At 51.0% G+C, this 22,387-nt stretch overlaps 1 protein-coding gene, 1 non-coding gene and 1 pseudogene across 12 annotated transcripts in view; 1 reads left to right on the top strand and 2 right to left on the bottom strand.

The window, feature by feature from the left end:
• RBFOX3 (RNA binding fox-1 homolog 3) overlaps nucleotides 1-22,387 on the top strand; it is a 441,600-nt gene that overhangs the window by 51,648 nt on the left and 367,565 nt on the right. The gene's annotated exons all lie outside the window — the stretch shown is intronic.
• On the bottom strand, nucleotides 10,537-10,612 carry LOC113878667 (annotated as a pseudogene).
• Nucleotides 10,776-10,855, bottom strand: LOC113878671. Its single transcript, XR_003507091.1, has one exon. It is a non-coding gene; the product is annotated as a small nucleolar RNA U2-19 (small nucleolar RNA).

Below are 22,387 nucleotides of genomic sequence, written 5' to 3' on the forward strand. Positions count from 1 at the left end.
ATAGCATCCCAGGGGCTGACGCTGATGCTCTCTCCTCGTACAGGTAGGGCCCCACCTGACCCACAAGGAGAGACAAAAACCTGAGCAGGCGTTGCCGAAATGGCGAGTGGCTGGGGTTGGGTCTAGGCACCACTGCCAGCCAGCCGCCAGCTAACACAGCTTCCTCAAACTTGCTCATGGGGCAGCTATGGGGATGACAGCCCGCCCCTGTGGACTCAACCCCAACCTTCACAGGTGTGGAAGGAGCTGGGGGCAGGGGTCAGGGAGGGTGTTCGAGTCCCTCTGTCCCTCGGTGTCTTCAGCAGACTTCTTGGTGCCCCCATCTGTCCGTGCACCCTTCTCTGGACATTGGTTGTGTCTTTGCTGGTCATCCACTCACTCTGCATTTTCACTGGGCAGGAGCCAGGAATCACTCTAGGCTGTGGAACTCCAGCTCCGTCTACACTAATGAGCCGATGGGCTTGGCACCTAAGACCACGAGGCTGGCTCCAGCTTGGCATGCTTAATCTTCAGAGCTCGTCTCATCTTCCTTCATTGGTATTTATCTTCGGTGGTTGGTATTTATCTGTCTGCTTGTTTATTTCTTCCCCTTGGAGGCCTTGGGAAAGGAAGGAACGCGTCAAAGCAGGAGGGTCTTGGTATTGCCCCATGTTGAGTAGCTGATTGCTGCCAGGAGTGAGAAGTAGGGGTATCTGGTGCCTGTTTGGTTCTAAGTGGATTCCTGTCAGGAGGGGAGATTCTGCCCTCAGAGGCTGATAAACGTCAACGTTGCAGCTCCCTGACACCTGTTGACTCACTGTGATTTTGCGGCAGCCCCTACTCAGCCTCTGCTATTGATGGGACGTCACAGCGATGACAGTACTTGCCTCTCAGCGCTATCCAGAGGATGCGCCCATATGTCACCTGCAGAGTCCTTTGTTCCTGACACAGAAGATACTTGAGGAGTCGTGGTGGTGGTGGTTCTTCATTAAGGTCTCATGGCGATTTTGGAAAAATCACTAATGGCGAAGGTTGTACACATGCCTTTCTGAGCGCTGGCTGTATTTCCCTGTACCAGTTGGCAGTTGCCTGAACCTGCCTGGTTGTCTTTTAGGCTTGGAGCTGTTTGTAAGTGAGATGGTGATGTGAAGAAGTTCTGTGCTGTCCTCGCCCGAGATGGGGGCCGCCAGCCAGTGGCCTGTTCGGGTAGAGATGAGCTGTGGACATAAAATGCAGGCAGGATTTCAAAACGCAGTACTCTGACAAAGCATGTGAACCATTGCATGTGTAATTTCTTATGTGGAATGCATATTGACATGACAATACTTTGAATATATTGGGTTACGTGAAATACATTCTTGAAATTAATTTCACCATTTTTGGGGAAATTTTAATGTGACTGCTAGACCAAGTAATGATCCATGTGCTTGGCATGATATTTCTGTGGGGCGGGCTGATGGAAGACCCCCTCCCACACGGATGAGCTGGGATCCCTCTCTGGTCTCTCAGAGCCTTGGTATCCTTACCTGTGAAGAGGGAGATTCCCGCGGAAGGTGCCCCGGGACTGAGATTCCAGGAGTCGATGACCTTTTCTTCCCCCTTGTTGACAGCACCAGGGAGCCCCTCAGCGAGGCTGGAAAGGGTGCCTCCGGAAGTCAGCCGCGCTGCCTTTGAGAGAGGTCCCAGAGCTGGCTCACTCCAAGTTTTCCCCAGCTACACACCACTGGGATTTTCGGGGGACACCCTTCAGCTTTGTAAATATGCATTAAAAGAGTAAAAATAAATGCCTTATTTTGTCAACCTTCACAACAACTGTGAGACACGCTTACACAACGCCTCTCACACCGAGGTTCCAGAGCATCACACGGTAAACAATGTACTGGGAAGAAAAGAAAGAAACCACACGCTTAGAGAGTTCAAAAGGCGGCAGAGAACTTGTTTTCATTTCTGGACAAAAGAAGTGCTAACGTGAAGGCTGGGCACCCGGTGCCCAGGGACCCTGGAAGAGAACCTGTGGGCGTGGAGGTGCCCTAAAGCTGGGGCCACAGGAGCGTCAGCTAACCCTGACACAGGAGCAAAAGAACCAAGAGGAACTTTTGGAAAAGAAGGAAGAAGGTTAGTGATGAGGACCAGAAGGGCTAGGACAGCCCGGAGTTTTACTGCAGAAGCTAGCTGAGCGAGGTCATCTCTGGAAGCGGGTGTGGACTCTGAAGAACTGACCCCTGAGCCTGGGACACGGGGGTGGATGTTCTGCTGATCGGTGTGCAGAACACGGGAGAATCCATGTTCCCTCCGCCCATCCTGGCCTTGGTCGCCCAGGCCTCTAAGAATAGAGATGCTGCCCAGAGGGCCACTCAGATGCGGCGCCTCGGGCGTGGGGCACATAGACAGGAGGCACGTCGGATGTCCCTCTTATTTTTATTTTCCATTTTTGACATTGTCCTTCAGTCCCTCCTCCACGCTCTCCGTTAAGCTGTTAAATCACTCCATTTATTTAGTGCGAGTGTTTCTGAGAGCTCATTTTTATCTTGGTGAAAACCAGGCTTGCTCATGGGCACATAATGAAATTGCATAAATATACCCTTAGCTTGGAATCTAATTTATTTTTCCTGTTCATTATGGGGTAGAAGGCCATTATGAAATGTATAACTTTTTTTTTCCAGTGCTGGAATTGAAAGGCTGGGGCTTGGGCTCTTTTTATTCTGATGATTTTGTCCTGATTCAATTTAAAGCTGGTTAGAGCTCAAATACTGGAGCGTAATTGACAAAGATCAGTGTGGGTTGTAATGCTAATGTCGCGTCTGCAGCTTCCGCAACTCGACACGATGGACAGTGGGTTAAGCAGCGATTCCAGCAGGGGATTCCTGGGCCCGCAGAGCTGTCTGGGCCTCAAGGAGAGGGCCGAGGACTTTTCCGTAGCCAGTGGTCACATTCTCTGCTTTGGGTGAGGGTGGGTGAGTGGCATACCCTGGAGTAGGCAGGTTGAAGACACTCCTGACCTTAAGCACAGAAAGCCTTAGAAATCCCTTCAAGAACATCCGCCCAACCTCTGCTTGTACAGGTGAGGAGTCTGAGCAGCCTATAACCTGGTCAAGGTCACCCTGGCTCCAGCCTCCCCATCCTCAGTCCTGGGTTTCCTCGCCATGACAGCAAGTGCATAACATGAAATGAGATGCAAACATGACCTTTGGAAGCAGTGACTTAGGCCACTCTGTATGAAGTTCATGCATTGTGTGCTGAGTGCTGGGAGAGAGGGGGACAGAAGGCACACCGGGCAGCTTGAGCAGGCTCTGATGCCCGCCATGGCTAAGAATTTGTCAAAGGCGTGACCTGGCAAAGCAATGGGCAGGAAGCTGGGGCACCATCCTTCCTCCAGGGCACACCTGATCCTCCGTTAACTGGTCTCCCCCAGTTTGCTGACGGTTTTCCGTGTGCCCGGCCCTGCTGGGCTTGGGCACAGAATGGGAAAGGCCCAGACGCTGCTCTAGGAGCTTTGATGTGACATCCTGACTCTCAAGTAGGAACCGTGCAGAACATCAGTGTGTGCCAGTCAGAGAATGTTCTTTTGGAGGGTGACGAGTGATGATCAAAACATGTGAGTGTGTGTGCGTGTGTGCATGTGCGTGCTTGTGATCACTGGGAGGAAAAAAAAAAAACATCATCATGGCTGTGACAGGTTTTCAGGGGGAGCTGGAAGAAAAGAATTTAAATTAGAGTTGCAGAGATCTTTCGTTTCGTTTCCCTCCCCCTGTAACTAGAGTTGCCAGATAAAACCCGGGATGCCCAGTTAAATTTGAATTTCAGATGAACAACAAAGAATTTTTTTGTATAAGTATGTGCCAAATATTGCATGGGACATACCTATATTTTTTTAAATGTTGTTTATCTGAAATTCACACATGTATCCAAGGATCCTGTGTTTTTATTTGCTAAATCTGGCAACCCCACCCTTAACAGCAGAGGAAGTAGAAAAAAAGAAAGCTTCATTTTGAAATCATTGCCTTAGTCACTTAAAAAATGCACTCACATGAGTTATAAAGTCATTATTTATTTATTGTATTAGGTCTGCTAAGACAGAAGTGTCTAAAGTGAAGTGATTAGTCTCGCTTACTGCTTCCCAAATCCAGCTCTCTGGGGTGACCTCTGACCTCTGCTACTAGCTGGAAGTGTCCCCTCCCAAAATACCCCCCTTGCTCATGCTGACCAACTCGTGTGCATAGATGCACATATGTCATTTTCATGTGCTATGTATTTTCCTGGCACTTTCTGCTTTTTTGGAGAAAATCCCTGAAGAAGAATTATTGGGGCCAAGGGCATGTATATCTTAAGTTTTAATAACTAGAGCCGGACTGCTTTACAAATTTGAAAGTATATACAGAATTCACCATACCGTGTGAGAATTCTTTATCCTACACCCATCCTAGTATCAGTTATTATTATTTCTTAAAATATTTGCCAGTCTAAGGGTACAAAATAGCATTTAAACTTACCTTTCCTCAACTCTAGGAAGGTTGATTATATTTTTTCTGTTTATTATTTATTTGCATTTGACTTCTGTGAACTATCTGTTCATGTGCTTTATCTGTGTGTCCATGGAGAATTTTCTTTTTCATTTGTTCTGGGGTGCTCTTTACATATGGGCCACTCTCAGACTTTGACTATTATATGCTGTCTTGGAGTTGCTTCTGGACCAGCTGTGTTAAGCCATCACCTGATCTTGAAGCCTTAGACCTGAACTTCTCTTGGCAGTGACCTTCTGGGTCTAATGGTAGACCTCCAACCCCCTCCGGGTGCCTAAGGTCTGCTGATCTTGGTTGTCTGAAATTCCTGGGTTTAAAGGAACCATGTGTGCCTTGAGAGCCTCTGTTAGTGCTTCACTGCCCTGGTGTTGCCCCCCAAAACAATGGGCAGCCCTGGATAGCTTTAAAAACCCCACCTCCCTTTATTATCCTGCTTTCTCTGCACACACAGAAAGCTCTGCTCCAGAGGAGGAAACTGGGCCTTGGGAGGAGGCAGCACGGAGGGTGTCCTGCTCTGACCGTGGAATCTCCCCAAGAGCCGCGTTGACCATGTGACTCTGCAGCGAGTTGCCTCGGGGGCTGCAGGGTGGAGCAGGAGAGACAAGAAGCCTCCAGTTCCCCCAGTTCACTGCAGCCATTAACTCATTCATTCATTCAACAAGACTTTGTCAAGCTCCAGGCACATACACAGATCCTACCTGCGATCAGGGAGCTATCAGCCTCTGGGAGAGAAGTCTTTATATGATGGCACAGATTTTGCTGACAGACTGGCTGGGACCAGCTCTTCTCCCATCTGTCTCCCGCAGCGGCGGGGAGAGGGGGGGCTTGTGTTTGCAGAATAGGCGAATCACAGCCCCAGAGCCCGACCTAGGGTGAGGGGCTGTCACGGTACCATCCTACTCCCTCAGCCAGGGTCTTGAGTCCCTGCACCTTCCCTCCCTAACACCCCCAGCTTTGTGCCTGCAGCACCCTGTTCGTGTTTGGGGAGGGGCATCTCCCTGGGACGTTTGTGGCCAGTTCTGTATCTTGTTTTAGGAAAAGATGGTGGCCAGTGGGGCTCGCTTAGCTTGGGTGTGGAGGAGGGGCGTGCATATGACAGGTGGGCCCTTGAAGCCACCAGGAGCCTTGGAGAGGCAGGGTGGGTGGGGGTGGGCCTGCTGCCATGCTCTAATTATTCAAAGGTCTGTCATGTGGAGGAGGAAGTAGGTTTGTCCCTTTGTGTTCAAAGGCAGAAAAAGGATGTGTGGGTGCAAGCTCTCGGGAGACAGAGTTTGGTTCTGAGAGATGTGAACATCAGCAGGACTCAGGAGGCTGTCAGGACTCCACCCTGGGGCACTGGAGCAGAGGCTGGCTGGCATCAGGTGATGGAGGTCGGGAGACAGGCCTGGCACTGTGTGCCCATCCACCCTTGACCTTCCAGGAGAGACCTATGCTGTGTGTTATTTTGTGCCCCCATATGTCCAAGTCCTAACTCCAGGGACCTGTGAATGAGATCTTATTTGGGAATAGGGTCTTTGCAGCTTTAATCAAGTTAAAGTGAGGTCTTACTGGGGTGGTTCAGTTCAGTTCAGTTCAGTCGCTCAGTCGTGTCCGACTCTTTGCGACCCCATGAATCGCAGCATGCCAGGCCTCCCTGTCCATCACCAACTCCTGGAGTTCACTCAGACTCACGTCTATCGAGTCAGTGATGCCATCCAGCCATCTCATCCTCTGTTGTCCCCTTTTCCTCCTGCCCCCAATCCCTCCCAGCATCAGAGTCTTTTCCAATGAGTCAACTCTTCCCATGAGGTGGCCAAAGTACGGGAGTTTCAGCTTCAGCATCATTCCCTCCAAAGAAATCCCAGGGCTGATCTCCTTCAGAATGGACGGGTTGGATCTCCTTGCAGTCCAAGGGACTCTCAAGAGTCTTCTCCAACACCACAGTTCAAAAGCATCAATTCTTCGGCGCTCAGCCTTCTTCACAGTCCAACTCTCACATCCATACATGACCACAGGAAAAACCATAGCCTTGACTAGACGGACCTTTGTTGGCAAAGTAATGTCTCTGCTTTTGAATATGCTGTCTAGGCTGGTCATAACTTTCCTTCCAAGGAGTAAGTGTCTTTTAATTTCATGGCTGCAGTCACCATCTGCAGTGATTTTGGAGCCCAAAAAAATGAAGTCTGACACTGTTTCCACTGTTTCCCCATCTATTTCCCATGAAGTGATGGGACCGGATGCCATGATCTTCATTTTCTGAATGTTGAGCTTTAAGCCAACTTTTTCACTCTCCTCTTTCACTTTCATCAAGAGGCTTTTGAGTTCCTCTTCACTTTCTGCCATAAGGGTGGTGTCATCTGCATATCTGAGGTTATTGATATTTCTCCCGGCAATCTTGATTCCAGCTTTTGCTTCTTCCAGTCCAGCGTTTCTCATGATGTACTCTGCATATAAGTTAAATAAGCAGGGTGATAATATACAGCCTTGATGTACTCCTTTTCCTATTTGGAACCAGTCTGTTGTTCCATGTCCAGTTCTAACTGTTGCTTCCTGACCTGCATACAGATTACTGGGGTGGGGTGGGTCCTAAATCCTGGGACTGGTGTCCTTATAAGAAGAGAAGAGGACATACAGAGACAGACGGTCATGTGAGGGCAGAGGCAGGGATTGAAGTGATGCGACGCAAGCCTTTCCAGAGTGCACAGCACTGCTGACACCTTAGTGTCAGGCTTTTGACCTCCAGAGCTGTTCAAGGATAAAACTGTGTTGTTTTAAGCTGCTCATTTTGTGGTAGTTTGTTACGGCAGCCCCTGGAGACAAATACACCAGCCAAGCAGGTCAGTGTCCCACCTTCTGGGTCGCTTAGAAGATGGAGAAGGTAAGAGGGGACACTGTTCAAAGTGCTGCGCTGGGTGTGGCCTGAGGAGCCCATGGGCTGGCTACTCTCAGAGCCTTTAGTGTCTCATTCAATGGAAAGAAGCCAGTGGCCAGCAGCCCGAGAGTCAGGGGAAATGTGGCTTGTCCACCTGTCCGTCGGCACGATGGAGCACCTTTGACAGAACTGATGTGGCCACAAGGACGTGTTTACTGAGCTACACTTAAGCAGGCCCCTCGGCTGGCAGACTTACAGGGTGTGATGGTGCATTTTGCTGGAAGGCACACGTGTTTTACCGGTATTGCCAGGAGTATGTGGCCCAAGACAAAGGTGTTAGTTGGGTGATGATTAGTATAATGGGGGTTCTGGAGCCAAACTCTCGGGTCAAGGGGATGGCACTTTTTCATCCCCACCCCTCTGTGAAGTCACTTAATTCTAGCTGTGAATGGAAGAGAGAAGGGTGAGGAGAGAGGGTGTCTGGCTGTGCAAGAAGCTGTGGAGGGAGGCACTGTGCAGACAGACCTGCGGTAGCTGCTGTTCACGGGCAGAGGGGGCTGGGGTCTTCGAGTGGCCTGCAGAGGGGAGACCAGCCCTTCCCCAGAGGCTGGCTTCTGATTGAGGGCTCATCTGCTCCTAGAATAAGAGGGGACCCTTCCACTGCCTGGCGGACCCACTATCAGTGTGGACTCTTCTGGCCCTGCTCAGCCAGTGGCCCCACAAACGTGGACCCCACGGTCCTCCTTGGGCCCCAGCACAGGCCATTCCTGTGTTCGCATGGTCATCCTCACCCAGGCGACTTTGTCTTTGGGAGCAGGCCGTCTTGTCTTGCCCTATGCTCCCCCAGCATGTGGCCTGGCCAGGCCCTGTGGGCATGCAGCTGACCTGTGAGCCCAGGCACCTCAGAGGGGCAGTGGGGCCGCTTTCTACCCTCCAGATCACTTGTGGATCTGAATGTTGGGATGAGTGTTCTGGGTGGTGATGGAGAGGGTGAAGGTCTAGTGAGAGTGAATGCAGCATCTCATGGTGATGTCTCAGAGGGCAGGCAGGGAAGAGCCTTGCTGGGGAGATGGCCCCACAGGCTGATGGCTCCCAGAGACGTCCAGGCCCTCTTGCTTCTTACTGACCTGGGCTTGGTGCAGGGAGAGGGAGGCCACCCTGACCTCAAGACTGAGCACTCAGTCCACAGGAGGCCCTATGCTCTTAGCAGTGACTGGTTCTGGCTGATGAGACAGGAGGAGTATCTTCCAGCATGGAGAGTCAGCTTCTGTGAACGGTTCTTGGCTTCTAAGAGGGGCCTCGGGATGTTGCTATGGATCTACTGCAGACATCCTGCTCCCAGCCTGACGGGAGGTGCAGGGCAAGCAGGGGGCAAGGACCTGTGTCCTGGTGACAAAGGGAGGTGCTGAATCACCCAGCCCTGCACCAGCCCTAGCCTGGACTTCCTGTCCAGGAAGTGGATCCCAGGGTGTGGGATCACGCTCGGCACCAGGAAGCTTCCACGTGGGACCCGGAATTTGTGTCTCCCAGGGCCACCAGCACCCTGAGTCGCTGAGCCTTGTTTTCCCTGGGATCAGCCTCTGAGGCACTTATTAAAGTGGCTCCCACCTGGGCAGAGATCCTCCACCTTTATTTCATCCGTGGCAGGTTGGTGTTTCCCTGAAGGAGCTCCCCTAAAGTGCACAGGAAAGCAATAAACCAATAAACCAGAAGCCACAGTTGCTTGGCATCCATGATGCTTTGCAAGCACAGATCTGTGCTCCTAAGGACACTGCTGTTGGGTCGCAGTGGCTCTGAGGCTGGCACAGCTTACCACCAGTCATCCTTGGTTCTGCCCCAGGCTGATCTCCTCCTCGGGTTTTCAACCAAGCTGCGGGGACCAGTGGTAGGAAGCGCTGCTGGCGGATCCTGAGGCCGGACCTGGGTGGGGAGGGGGAGGGAATCTCAGCCCCTCCAGCACCCCGCTCATCCTGCTCTGGTGAGGGCCTGAGTCTGTCCGGAGCTGCTCTCAAGGCCCCAATCCCTGGTCCCCGAAGGGGAACCGTGTGTGCTTGGCCCCAGGATTTCTCCTGACCCTGGGGGAGCCCCCTTTGCTCTTCTTGGAGTTGGCCTCAGCTCTGACCCCTATAAGCTCCCTCGTGTTCTCCATTCATTTACCCCTCTTCCGTGGGGCTCCTGGTGAGACCACAGTGGGAGGGACCCCAGGGGCTCTGCCTGTGCCTCATCCAAGAGGATGAGGGGACATCCCCAGGCTCTTTGCACCTCATCTATTGTCACTGTGAAACAGCAGACCCCAGCCCAAACTCCCATGTCCCATTTGAGGAACATGCCTCCTTCCTGGCAGAGAAGCTGCGAGTCCTGTGAGTCCCTCCTCAGACTCAGGAGGGATTCAGGCTCCTCACTCCTCCCACCTCCATATGCGGCCCCTCTGGCTTTCTTCTTGGGGAATGGCTTGACAAAGTCCAGATGACTGCGATCTTACTGTCCCCAAACTACTCTAGACATCTTACCTGAGGTCTTAGCCTGCTTCTGCAGCCATGACAAAATAGTGCAGACAGGGTAGCTTAAGCAGCAGGAGTTTAATTCTCACAGTTCTAGAGGCTCAAAGTCTGCGATCAAGATGTGGTGTGGTCAGGTTCTAGTGAGGGCCCTCTTCTGGCTTGCAGACTGCTGCTTTCTTGATGACCTCACATGGTGGGGAGAGGGCTCTGGTGTCTCTTCCTATTAGAGTACTAATCCCATCACAAAGGCCCAATCCTCAGGCTTCATCTAACCCTGATCACCTTCTACCTCCAAATACTGTTCCATTGAGGGTTAGGGCTTCAGTGGGCTTCCCTGGTGGCTCAGTGGTAAAGAATCCGCCTGCAGTGCAGGAGCCACAGGTTCAACCTCCTGAGTCGTGAGGATCTTCTGGAGGAAGGCATGGCATCCCACTCCAGTATTCTTGCCTGGAGAACCCCATGGACAGAGGAGTCTGGAGGGTTAGAGTCCATGGGGTCGCAAAGAGTTGGACGTGACTGAAGCGACTTAGCACGCTTGCATCTGGGCTTCAGCATATGAATTTTGAGGGAATGCAAGCATTCAGTCCATGACACCTGCAGTGAGAGGAAGTCAAGTCAGTCCTTCAGAACAATGATATTATTTATATCTGAAAATACCACTAGCCAAGGGGAGCCTCCTGCCCCTTGAGCTCAGATCAAGTATAGAAACATTCACAGTATTAGTTATAAAGGTCAGTAGTAAAACCTTTTCACTGTTGCTCAGAATTGATTACCTTTCATACATGTACATCTCCACCCCAATATCATTTATCCATCAACAAATTCTCAGATATCCACTGTTGCCTTTATACACACACACACAGACCTACACACACAACTCTGGACATAACTCCTTATTGTTTTAAATTAGTCTATTCTTTTGCTTCTCAGAACTATAGAGATCATGGCTAGGTAGCCTGGAAGATCTTTGGATGTTGCAGATCTGGCTGTTTTCCTCACTGATCCATTTCAGTAAGAGAAGGTCTCAGAGAAGGGGGCTCTCTTGTGAGGGTCATGTCTTTTAATCAAGTTTGGTTTTTTAAAATATTGTAGAATTTGGACTACAGAGGAAAAAACTTAAAAAAATAATATTTTTCTGTAATCATAGAGCTGATTTGTTGACAAAGGGCATTTTCCTGTTTAATGCTTAATTGTAGTGTTCTGTATTATAAAATTTTCCTTTCCTGTCTTCAGCCATCCTTTTAGTATTCTTTGGCTAATTCAGTCATTAAAAAATGATGTTGTGGAAGAATACTTAGTGATTTAGTATGAGACATAGTTAAGTGAAAAAAAAGTTATAAAATGGAATGTACAGTATGATCCCACTTAGTACCAAAAATATATATTCTATGCATAGGAAAGTCTGGGAGGGTATTATGCTCAAAATGTTAACAGGAGTTATTTCGGGGTAGTGGGATTGTGGGTTATTTTAAATTTTCTTCTTTTTGCATAAGTGTAGTTTCTAAATTTTCTGCAGTGAATATGTATTCCTTTTATAATAAGGACAAGATCACAGATCATGCCAAAGGCTGTTCAGATTCTCTGACCACAAGGGGCCCAGGTTGCTCCTCCTGTGCTGGACAGCTCCCATGCTCAGCCTGGGGTTGCCCACCACAAACTTCCCTCCCAACACTCCTGGGACTCTGGGCTGGGCAAAGCTGACGCTGGTTTACCCTAGTGCTGAGGTGACTTGGCGACCCCTCCCTGACAGGTGGGTTTATCACCACCCTCCTTGATGGGCCTCTAGTCCTCTACTGTACCCACGCCAGCCAATGGTTGTACTTTTGGCATAGCTGGTTAAGTCCAGGGTATGGCTGGGGCATGGCCTCAGGAGGATTTCTGAAGCCTGAACAGTCCCCCCAGCACCTCCCACCGCCAGTTCTGGAGGCAGGCTTGGCCCCCAGCACCCACTGCAGCCGGGGAAGATGGACAGTTCAGCCTGTCCCATCCCCAGGGTGGTCCTACAAGAAAAGCAAAGGACAGAGCTTGCATGGTAGAGAAGGCCAAAGCCCAGCTACCCCACCAACTAGCTCTTCATCGACTCTCTGAGCCTCAGCCTCCTTAACCTACAAAATGAGGATGATGCTGTGAAAATGAGATGAAAAACGAGGTTCAAGGACCTTGGGTGGGGCTTGAAACAGGGCGGGTACTCAGCATATATGCCTCCTCTTTCTCACCTTTAAGGGAGGCATAGTCCAACTGGGGACACACCCACCCTGGTATAAACTGGTGAAGTTCACTGGGGAAGCTTCTACATGTCAGTGGACATTCGGGTCCAGATTGATGAGGGCTATTTCCACAGGAGTCGTTCGTTCTTTAACACACATGCATGTATGCACATACATTTTTAACAGTCTCCTGACAGAAGAGAGTCACGGAGCAGGGACTGGTCCCTGTGGTCTTGCTTGCGTCCTGGGAGTCTAGTGCGCATGTGACTCAACAGTAGCCACCCCTGGACAGGGCAGCAACCAAGCTTTCCAGCATCATCGAGGCAGAGGCCAGAGCCCCAGCATTACTCCTGGCTGCTCTGTCCTGGGGAGCAGCAGCAGGAGCAAGGGGAGGCTCCCTACTCTGAAGGTGTGGGCCTCCCTCACTGGCCAGGTCATCTTCCTCTCCTCTGACCTCCTAAATATCGTCTGCTGCCCAGTCCACTGGCCTCGGACCTTGGATCTGTCCACTCGTCTCCATTTCCTTGGGCACTAGCAACCACTGTCGGCTTCCATGCCTGTGGCCTTGATGCTTCTGTCCTGCAGTGAGAAACCCTCCTGCACTGCAGATCTGCTCATGCTGGCCCCTGCCTCACCCATCCGTGCTGCCCAAGGGCTCTGAACGGTCCAGCCTGGCTTTGCTGCAGGCCACCCAACTCTGCCTTTAGGGCCAGCACATGGGGGACATTACAACAGGGAAACTGGGCCTACCTCTCCCCGCTTCCCCCACTCCTGTGCAGTTCTCACACAGATCTGTCATGCAGAGGACCACTTTGGGATGTCCTGGAGAAACAGGTGAGAGGTGTCATGGTAGTTCTGGTGAGACCTCCCTAAAAAAATCAGATGAGGGCTAAAGAAACGCCAAGGAGGGCACTGGGCCATCTGCTCTGCTTTCTGCAAACCTGAGCCCTGACACAGCAAAATCTGGCCATGAGTATTCAGATCACACGAAGCCCCTCTCTGGCCGCAGCCCCCTCTTGAATTGGTGTTTGCTCAAGCCCATCGCTGGTGAGAGTGTTTGTGCGCATGGAGGAAGCTGGTCAGGTGAGCAGCTGGTCAGGAGGGAAGTGTTTCAGAGATGGAGGTGAATCACTGCGAACATGATTGGATTTACAAAAATTGGTTTGACACAAATTTTCAGGAATCCATCTGGGCTCCATGAGAGGTAGAGCTGTTCCCTTTTCTAGATTCCCAGGAAGCTTATGTTCTGGGGAAACTGGGTGTATTTGCTGCCAACAGAGGTTTTATTTTTAGCCAAATGTGAGAAAGGGAAGAGGGGCCCAGAGGTGGGGGCCGAGGTGCCCTGAGTGGAGCCATGCTGGTGGGAATAGTGGTGAAGAGGGCAGCCCTTGAGGTGGAGACTGGGACCCGACCTCAGAGGGTCTGCCACCTTTTTCCTGCGGGGGAAGATGGTTCCCTGCTGCAAGCCTCTCTGTGGGCTGGGATGCGATGGTGCGGCCAGTCTCCTCCCCCCACTTGTGTGCTAAGATGAATACCAAACGCTACCAGCCATCACGCGTTCTAAATTTACAGGGTGCTTGTCCTTCACTGGTTGCTTAAAAGTGAAGCTGCCTTAGATGACGAGGATGCTAAAGCTGGAGCAGCGTGGCAGCTGCCAGTTTCGCGGGCCCCACCTGCTGGCCTGTGCCGCCCTCGCCCGAGCCCTGCGGCCTCCTCACCCCACCTGGGCCTCCTGGGTGGGGCAGCGGTCAGAGGCCACAGGGAAGGGTGGGCTTGCAGCCGGAGCGCCCCTCCCCTGATGCAGGCACAGTCTGTGTGGGGACTGAGAGGTAGGATCTGGGCACTTGGCAACGACAGTGATGTTTCTCTGTGCCGCACCTCCCAGCTGGGAGCCTGCTGTTCTATTTTCCTCACCACCAGAACTGGCCAAGTCCTCGGCCTGGTGGAGCCCTGCAGGGGCGATGCCCTAGGAGAGCTTGAGGGGGCGCAAGCAGGCACCAGAATGCCACCCCTACATCCACCACTAAATCTCAAGCTGCTTAGAGTCCACTGCTGAGAACAGACCCTTTGAGATGCTTGTGGCCTTGAGGAGCTGTCCCCCCCACCCCTGAACTCCCAGAGGCCCATCATCTGTGCACCCTCAGCACTCTGCGCACGCCTTACGGTTCCGTACTGAGGACCCACAGGAGCTTTATCAGGGTTCCCCCAGCCCTGGGGGAGGCTCATTGTCTCTGAAGCCCCAGGGCTGAGACAGGCCAGGGCCCAAGGATGGAGTGAATAAAGGAACAAGGGAGAGCCCACCACCCACCCTGGTTTCTCCTGGTCTGGCTCGCGGGGCTGGCTTTCCTCTTAGTGTTGAACTTCGTGGGTGGATTTCACCACAACCTCAAAATAAAATACTGTCACCTGAGCTCCAGGTGAGCAATTTCTGGACATGGGCTGAGGCATGAAGATGGAGATGGCATGGTTCTGGCCCACATGCATCTCATACACTCGAGGGGAGCTGGACACATGAACTGTGTTGGGTGGATGAATGCTGGCGAGTGTTTATTCACAGAGTGCTGAGAGTGATGAGAGAGGGTGAGGAACGTGGCATTTTGAGTAAGTCACCCCCCCGCCCCCAGCCAACCATCCCAAAGTCTCACTGCAACTTTCCATGGCAGGAAGGGCTGCTGGCCTCCTGGGTGTGCATGACCAGAGGGAGGAAGGCCAGAGGCCTGGGGCACCTGGACCCTTGCAGACGACGGGTGGAGTGCAGGGGCCGGGGGTGGTGGAGCATGTGTGGGCAGGAGAGTGATGTGGGATTCAGAGAATGGACCTCGGCAGGCTCAGCGGATGGGGCTATCCAACTCTAGTGCCAAGAAAGCCCTTGAAGCAGGGCCCCCTGGCTGAGTGTGGCCCATCATCACCCTTTTGAACCTGCTGGACCATCAATTGTAGGTGAAAGTTTTTCCCTAGGCTTGATGTTTGTCTTAAAAATATTCTGTCCCTGTGGGTTTTTATCTTTACCCTGAAATTCTTTTAGTTTGGGCTTCCTGTCCTGAATCACATCAGAAATGCTTATTAACAACTTTCTGGCACGTTCCCTTCTCTGAAAACACAGATTAACATCCAGGTACCAGTGCAGGGTGCTCACCCTAGCTTGGCCTCTCCAGAGTTCATGGAGCTTGCACTCACTTTGCCAGAACTGAGGTTTTTTTCCCCAAGGTGGGTAAGAAGAAAACACTGTGGGCATGTCCTCCTCCCCATGGGGGGTGTACTCCTTGTCTTTACATCCCTTTAAAAATCCCCCCATCCATGCTTTGTGTAAGTTCAAACCAGCTCCTGTAGAGTTGAAATGTTCTGGAGCAGGGCTCTGTAAACTAGCTCTGTCAATGGTCAGGTAGTTAGTATTTTAGGGCCAGGAGGTCTCTGTCACACAACTTAACTTGGCCATCAGTGTGAAAGCAACCTTACATAATATGTAAATGAATGAATGTGGCTATGTTCCCATAGCTTTGTTTACAAAACAGGTGGAAAGCTGTGTTTGTCCCCTGGCCTTGGTTTGCTGACCTGTTGTAGAGCGTCCAGGGACTCCTGGAAGACTTCGGGTCCATCTTTTTCCCTTTGGGGGACAAAAGGCTCTTCTTCCTTTTCTCCCTCATGCCTTCATGCTTAATCTGAGCTTCCTTGGCTGGTAACACCCCTAACGTTCCCCAGCATCACCTCCCGTGACGTGTGTGTAGGTCTAGCCCACTGTCTCCTTTAGAAGGCCCCTCTTCTTGCACAGACTTGAGTCTGCTACCTGCGTCTGTGGCCAGCTTCCCCATGACCCCTCCCCACTTTCAAAGGCACTCCCCTCTGCACTTCAGAACTGGCCAGCTCCTGTACTGGGCACCTTGCTGGTGTCCAGCTGCCTCAAGCAGTCTGTGGCTCCCTCCCTCCTTTGTCTGAATTCCTCTAGACACTCCTGGTCCCCAGTTGCCTCCCTCCTGGGAGCCACAGAGCTGGTTCCTTGGGTGTTTGAAAAATGCAGGCTCTAAGTGACAGCTTGTTTCCCTGAATGCCTCTTTTTACCTCTTACTGGAAGTCTAGACTTTGCTTCCTGACAGTAAGGTCTCAAATTCACCTGTAAGCCAGGTGATTTATGTGGGGTGGGACACAAGCCTTTGTTGGACTTTGTAGCATCTTGTCAAACAAAATAATCTTTTCCCTCCTAACTTGTCTTTGGCAATAACTCGCAGGAAATTGAAAAATCAGTGCATAGAATCCTAGGTACCCTTCATTGGGATGAAAGTGAGTTTTTGATGTCAGGAGTATCCTTTGGGCACTAAAAGAGGTCTAAAAAGAAACAATTTGGAATTGACTCTGAGTGATGTCTTCCTGCACCATTTGCACCTGCTCACTGTTACCAGGGGGCAGTTACTTAGCCCCCCTGCCTTCATCCTGCCAGAGTTTTTGAGCAGGGCTTTGGGGGCACAGTGGGCCGGGAAAATAAGCATTGCCTCAGTTACAGCAACACCTGGGAAGTCTCAGGTGGGAAGGAGAGGCACTTGGAAGGGCTGTGATGTGGAGGTGTCGGCAGGAACCCGCTTCCCTGAAACCTTTAGGGGAGAATCTTTCCTGGCCTCTCCTAGCTTCTGGTGGCTGCCGATAGCCCTCGATGCTTCTCAGCTTGTAACTGCATCACTCCAGTCTCTGCCTCTGTCGTGACATGCCCATCTCCCTGTTTCTGTCCTCTCTTCTTGTCAAGACACCAATGATATTGGATTAAATGTTCTACTCCACTGTGACCTCATCTTAACTTATATCTTATTCTATCTACAAAGACCCTGTTTTCAAATAAGGTCGCATTGAGAGGAACCAGGGGTTAGGATTTCAACATTTCTTTCGGTGAGTGGGTGGGGAAGGACACGATTTGACCCACAGCAAACACGGGCCAAATAGAAAGAGGGAGCCAGATTCCGTGTGCTGCTCTGCTGGGACCCCACCGTGCCCCTCCCTTTCTTCTTGGAGCCCCTCCCGGCTAGTTTTAATGAGGTGCTGCCTGACAGCAGACTCACTGAGAGGCACTAACAGGCGCACTCTTCTATTATTGTGGCTGCCAGCACTCCAGGACCAACTGGGTTTACAAAAATAAAGTTGTATCATCTGCTGCATGTACCGCATCCCCTAAAACAGGTTATTAAGGGGAAGTGGGGAATATCGGAAACAGATGGAGGAGTCTTTGATTTGCATAAGGTGCCATTTGCATGGCTCAGAAGCCTCTATGGAGGGAATAATGTATAGAAATACACATACGTAAGCCCTCGGTTGGGAAACAGAGGCACACTGATCAACCACAAAAATAGATGTGAGAGAGACCAGGCTAGGAGGGAGAGGGAGAGGGAGGCAGGCGGGGAGAGGATAACAAGCAAAACCAGTGCCCAGCACAGAACTCCCAGCGCAGCTGTGGAGCCGCCCTCCCTCCAGCTCCTTTTCCAGCGTTGTGGTTTCAGAGCTGATGGATTTTATACATGCAATGGCAGGATGGTATTTCCGAAAGATCTGGCTTTTCTTCTCTCTCCCAGAAGGGCAATTGGTCAAAAAAAAAAAAAAAAAAAAAAAGACAAGAAAAAGAAGAGCATAGTTACCAGCAAGCTGGCTGGATGATCCTGGCAGACAGAAGTTTGTGTGCGTACTTGGGGTCCCCTGGTGCAGAGAGCTAGCCTTCGCACAGAAAGAGACAAGAGTGAGGAATGCGCAGAGTGGTGATCCTGCCAGGAGAGGAGATGAGATGAGAGGGTGGGCTCAGGATGGTGATACCTGATCCTGGGATTGGCCGATGGTGGCGGCAGGGGGAGTCCTGCGGGTCTGCTACCTGTGAGATCCTTCTGTGTCCCAGCCCCTCGCAGTCCTCAGCCTTGCTGACTGATGCTAAGAGCTGGAGGGGCTGGGCTGGTATCACAGGGTGGTTTTGTCCCATACTTTCTCACGTGCCTGGTTCTCTCACCAACACAGGTGTCACTGGAAGATGGGAGGTGGGTCACTGTCTGCACAGGGCCCTCTGCAGGGAACAAGACAGCCCTGGTTCAGCTGTGCTCTGACCCTTTAATTGTATGTGCCAGGGTGACAGAACTGAGAGCCAGTGTCTGTTTCATATCCAGCTGCTGGAACATGGTTTAGCCAGAACAGAACTACTTCCACCTCCCACCTACCTTTGATTTGTCGATTCCAGGGTTCTCTGCTTTGACCATTCTGAACTCTCTGCTGATCAGACACTTTCTAATTTTTGACCTGTTTCAGCAGTGGGATGGGGGCTGCTCCTTGGCTGGGCATGTGGACTGCTGTCCTGCCATCACTCTCTGTTAGTGCCTGTTGATGAGGGAGTAGGACCCCACCTAACTCCCTGGGGCTTAATACCATGACAGAGGCGACAAAATGTATGGATGACTGTTGGGGTCACCTCTGCTTTGGAAAGGAAGCCACTTGGCTCAGTGGCGTAGCCGTCTTCCTCATGAGCCATGTGAGTGCTGTCCACTGGCTTGCTGACTAAGGCAGCTGGTTGACCACCGTGGGGCTATGCTCCCCTTGTGGAATGGAGCTGTTGCTGGAAGGAGACCACCCAGGGCTCCACTCCCCAGGCCTCACATTCCTGGGAGTCATGTGACTAGCTCTCCCTCATGGACTGTGAGTGGAAGTGATGCCTGTCACTTCCCGGTGAGGGGGTGAGGACTGGTGGGCAACCTTCTTTCCTAGCTCTTGTCTCTGGGTTGTGGCTGAGAGAAGGGTAACTGGGGCCCTGGGCCCTGCATGGGAGCTGAGGCTGACTGTGAGGGGTGTTGTGATGTGAAGACCCGTGTACAGCAGTTGGCTTGTCCTGGTGAATTCAACCGCTTTCCCTATGCTTTTCTACCAGGCTGGATGTTAGTGGTTTCCATACTGGGTGGGTGGCATCCGCAGCATCTGGCCAGTTGTTATCTCAAGAGATTGGTCAAAATTCTAAATAAAAATGAGTTTCCATGCCTTTTGGTTTGAAATTTATACACAGGACATATACTCAGACAAGAAAAGAGATTTCCATTACAAAACTCTAAGCTTAGAAAAATAGATGGTAATGAGTGGTATTACAATTTACTTCCCAAGGAATTCCAGTCAAGTGCCTTTAAGACATTGAGATCCCGGCAAGCGTGAAAACTTCTATTTGATTTACATGTACATGATTAGAGAGTGCTTCAGAGGTGCAGATAGTCCTCCCCTATTGGAGATGGAATGGGGGTAAGAGAAAGCTCTGTGGTGAGAAATGAAACCGAGATTGCCAAGGCACAGCCCCTATGGAAAGAACAGGAATCATTTTCTTGGAAATGAGGATCGTGGGCTTTCTCCTTTGTTGGGAAACTCATTGGTGAATCCAGGTGATCTCAGCAGAGGGGCCTGCCAGGTGAAGTGGAAGTCTTTGCCGTCTGGCTCATCTGGTCTGGAGTGCATTAGAGATTCTCATCACCTGACATACCTGTGCTCCTTTAATTTACAGCAGCCTTGTCAACCAGGGGAGGTTTTATACCCAGAGACATTTGGCATTGTCTGGAGAGATTTTGATGGTCACGGCTTGGGGGGCAATGGCAGTGCTCTGGCGTCTAGAGGGTGTAGGCCACGGACACTGCCCAACACCACACTGTGCCCAGGATGGCCCCACCTATCAGTGGTGCTGAGGCTGAGAAACCCTGACTTGTGGGGCACCTGGCAAGGTTGGGAGGTGCCAGAGGGCCCTTTCCATGCGAAAGCTATGCAGACAACATTCTTTAAGCACCATGGCGGGCACTTGCCTGATGGTGAATTATACTCTGGGATCCTTGCTTTTGAGTTATGTGACTGTGCAGGTCCTGAGCATGTGGTGCCTGGGGAGAGTCTGTAAGAAGGGTGACTTCTCTGCTTCTCGAGGCATGAGGCGGGGCAGAGCTGCTTTTACAATTGCTTCTCCAGCTGAGGCGTTTGCTTCCAGATGCAGTGCCCTGTGCTCAGTCCAGACTCGGTGCCCTGCCGGAGACAGCAGTCTGGGACCCAGCATTCCACACATCGTTGGCAGGGAGCAGCTTTCACCACTTGAAGCTGACATCCTGGGGAGAGGGACCTTGCTGACTACTCAAGAACACTGCTTTGCAATGGACGCCCAGGGTGGACATGCTGGGCAGGAGAGAGAAGCCATTGTTTTGCTGTTGTTTCTCCTCTTAAAACCATTGAAAGGCTGGAGCAGAGCTCAGCTGCCTCTACCAAGCAGGGCGGATGGGGGAGAGGCTGTGTTAGGCACATAGAAACCGCTTGCCCACGTTAATGCTGGTACTGTTTGTAAATATTGGTTCTAGGAAACCAGCTCTAACCTGCGGTTTGTCTGCCGTGTGTTGGTAAACCTGCCCGCACGTCACTCTTGGCAGTACTCTTCTGTCCAACTCATTTCTTATCCAAATGGGGAATAGAATGATTTCATTATTCTAGAACTCTCCAGAATCCTGGGTTCCACTCCCTGTAGGGAGAGTGGAAGTTTCCCATCATAGAAGAAGGGTCTGGGGATCATTTAACCCAACTCTGGTTTTAACAATGGGGAGACTGAAGTCCAGAAGGGAAAAGCAAAGAGGTGGTCACAAGTGTAGGACTGAAATTCTGGCCTTTTGTGTCCCAGAAGAAAGCCTAAATCCACCTAGGAGGCAAAAACGTAGGACCTCTTAGGGGTGTCTGGCAACTCATTTTGATGGCACTGAGGGCAGGAAGGGGAGGTGAGATTCAGGATACAGAGACTGTGGGAGGTAAGGTACCAGGATGCTGGACATCCCAATATTGGCCAGCTGGAAAGGTTTGACTTTGATTAGTTTTGCATTTCATCGAATTGCATTTAATTCGTGTGTTTGCTGGTCTTCCACTCTCCCATTGGACAGGCAGCTGTCCCACCCCTTGTCATACTCCTGGCATCTGGGCATTTGCTGGATGTTCAGGGCTTGGGCTTAGCAACTCCTGTTGAATGAACCAATGGATTCCTTGATCTGTTCTTTGATCAGCTCATGGGGACACTGAACTTGAAAGAAGGAAACTCATTGACTAGAACTTTGGTCTTTTTACCATATGCTGTAGACTGAATGTTTCCAATCTCCTGACATTCACATGTTTAAAAGAATCTCTGACATGATGGTATTAGGAGGTGAGAGCATTTGGGATGTGATTAGGTGATCAGGGTGGAGCCCCTGTAAATAGGGTTATGCATGTGTGCTAAGTCGCGTCCGACTCAGCAACCCTAGGGACTGTAGTCCAGCAGGCACCTCTGTCCACATTCTGTCCCGCAATTCTGGGAAGCCTGAGATCAGGTGCTCGCAGCTTCTGTGTCTGGTGAAGACTCTCTGGCCATGGATGTCTCACCACGTCCTCACGAGGCAGAGAGAGACTGTCTCTTGAGTCTTTTCTTCCAAGGGCACTAATCTCATCATGAAGGTCCACCCTCACGGCTGACTCACCCCCACTTCCAAAGGCCCACCTCCAGGTAGCATCCCACGGGAGGTTAGTGTCAACATGTGGTACTTTCAATCCACAGAGTCGGGGTGGCCCCATGGAGCTCCTGGCCCTGGTGTCAGCGGGAGAGTTTCTGTGTCTTGAGATGGAACTAGGGACTTATAGTTACTGAGGAGTGCTTTTGAGGAGGAAAAAACTCTTTAGACTCTTGGACTTGGGGCATGGTGATGCCTTCAATGAGACTTCACTACAAAAGGCTTCTGTAGCCAGAGCAGTTTTTAGAACAGGCGTCAGAGAGCAAAGACACCTGGAGATTGAGTCCTGTGGGGCGCCTAGTGCCTCCCAAACACCATTTTCCAGCCTTGGAGGCATACTTTTTATGCCTTTTTAGGAGCATTTCGTCGACTCAATGGACATGAGTTTGAGCAAGCTCCAGGAGATGGTGAAGGACAGGGAAGCCTGGCGTGCTGCAGTCCGTGGGGTCGCAAAGAGTCAAACGTGACTGAGTGACTGAACAATGACAACCTGGGTGCAACCCTCTATCATGGCCTTAGTTAATTCCTACCTCCTTCCCCACCCCATGCCAAAACTGAGATTGGCTGCCCCACAGTGCTGGGCGTAACAGGTGGGCTCCCTTCCCGGATCCTGGAGCAATAACTTCATTGAGAAACTTGCATGTCTACTTCACCCTCAATGGGAATTTGTCAGGCTATACAATTAAAGGTTAAACTATATAGGATTTTTAATGACCTGAAATAATTCACCTGTTTATATTAGCAAAAAAGTAAATTGAGAATATATAAATATTGAGTCCCAATAGGACTGTATACAAACACTCATTACTCAAGGCATCCTTTAGACAGTGGGTTTTGCCAG

The sequence above is a fragment of the Bos indicus x Bos taurus genome, chromosome 19 (genome assembly GCF_003369695.1).
Source record: "Bos indicus x Bos taurus breed Angus x Brahman F1 hybrid chromosome 19, Bos_hybrid_MaternalHap_v2.0, whole genome shotgun sequence".
Lineage (NCBI taxonomy): Eukaryota > Metazoa > Chordata > Mammalia > Artiodactyla > Bovidae > Bos > Bos indicus x Bos taurus.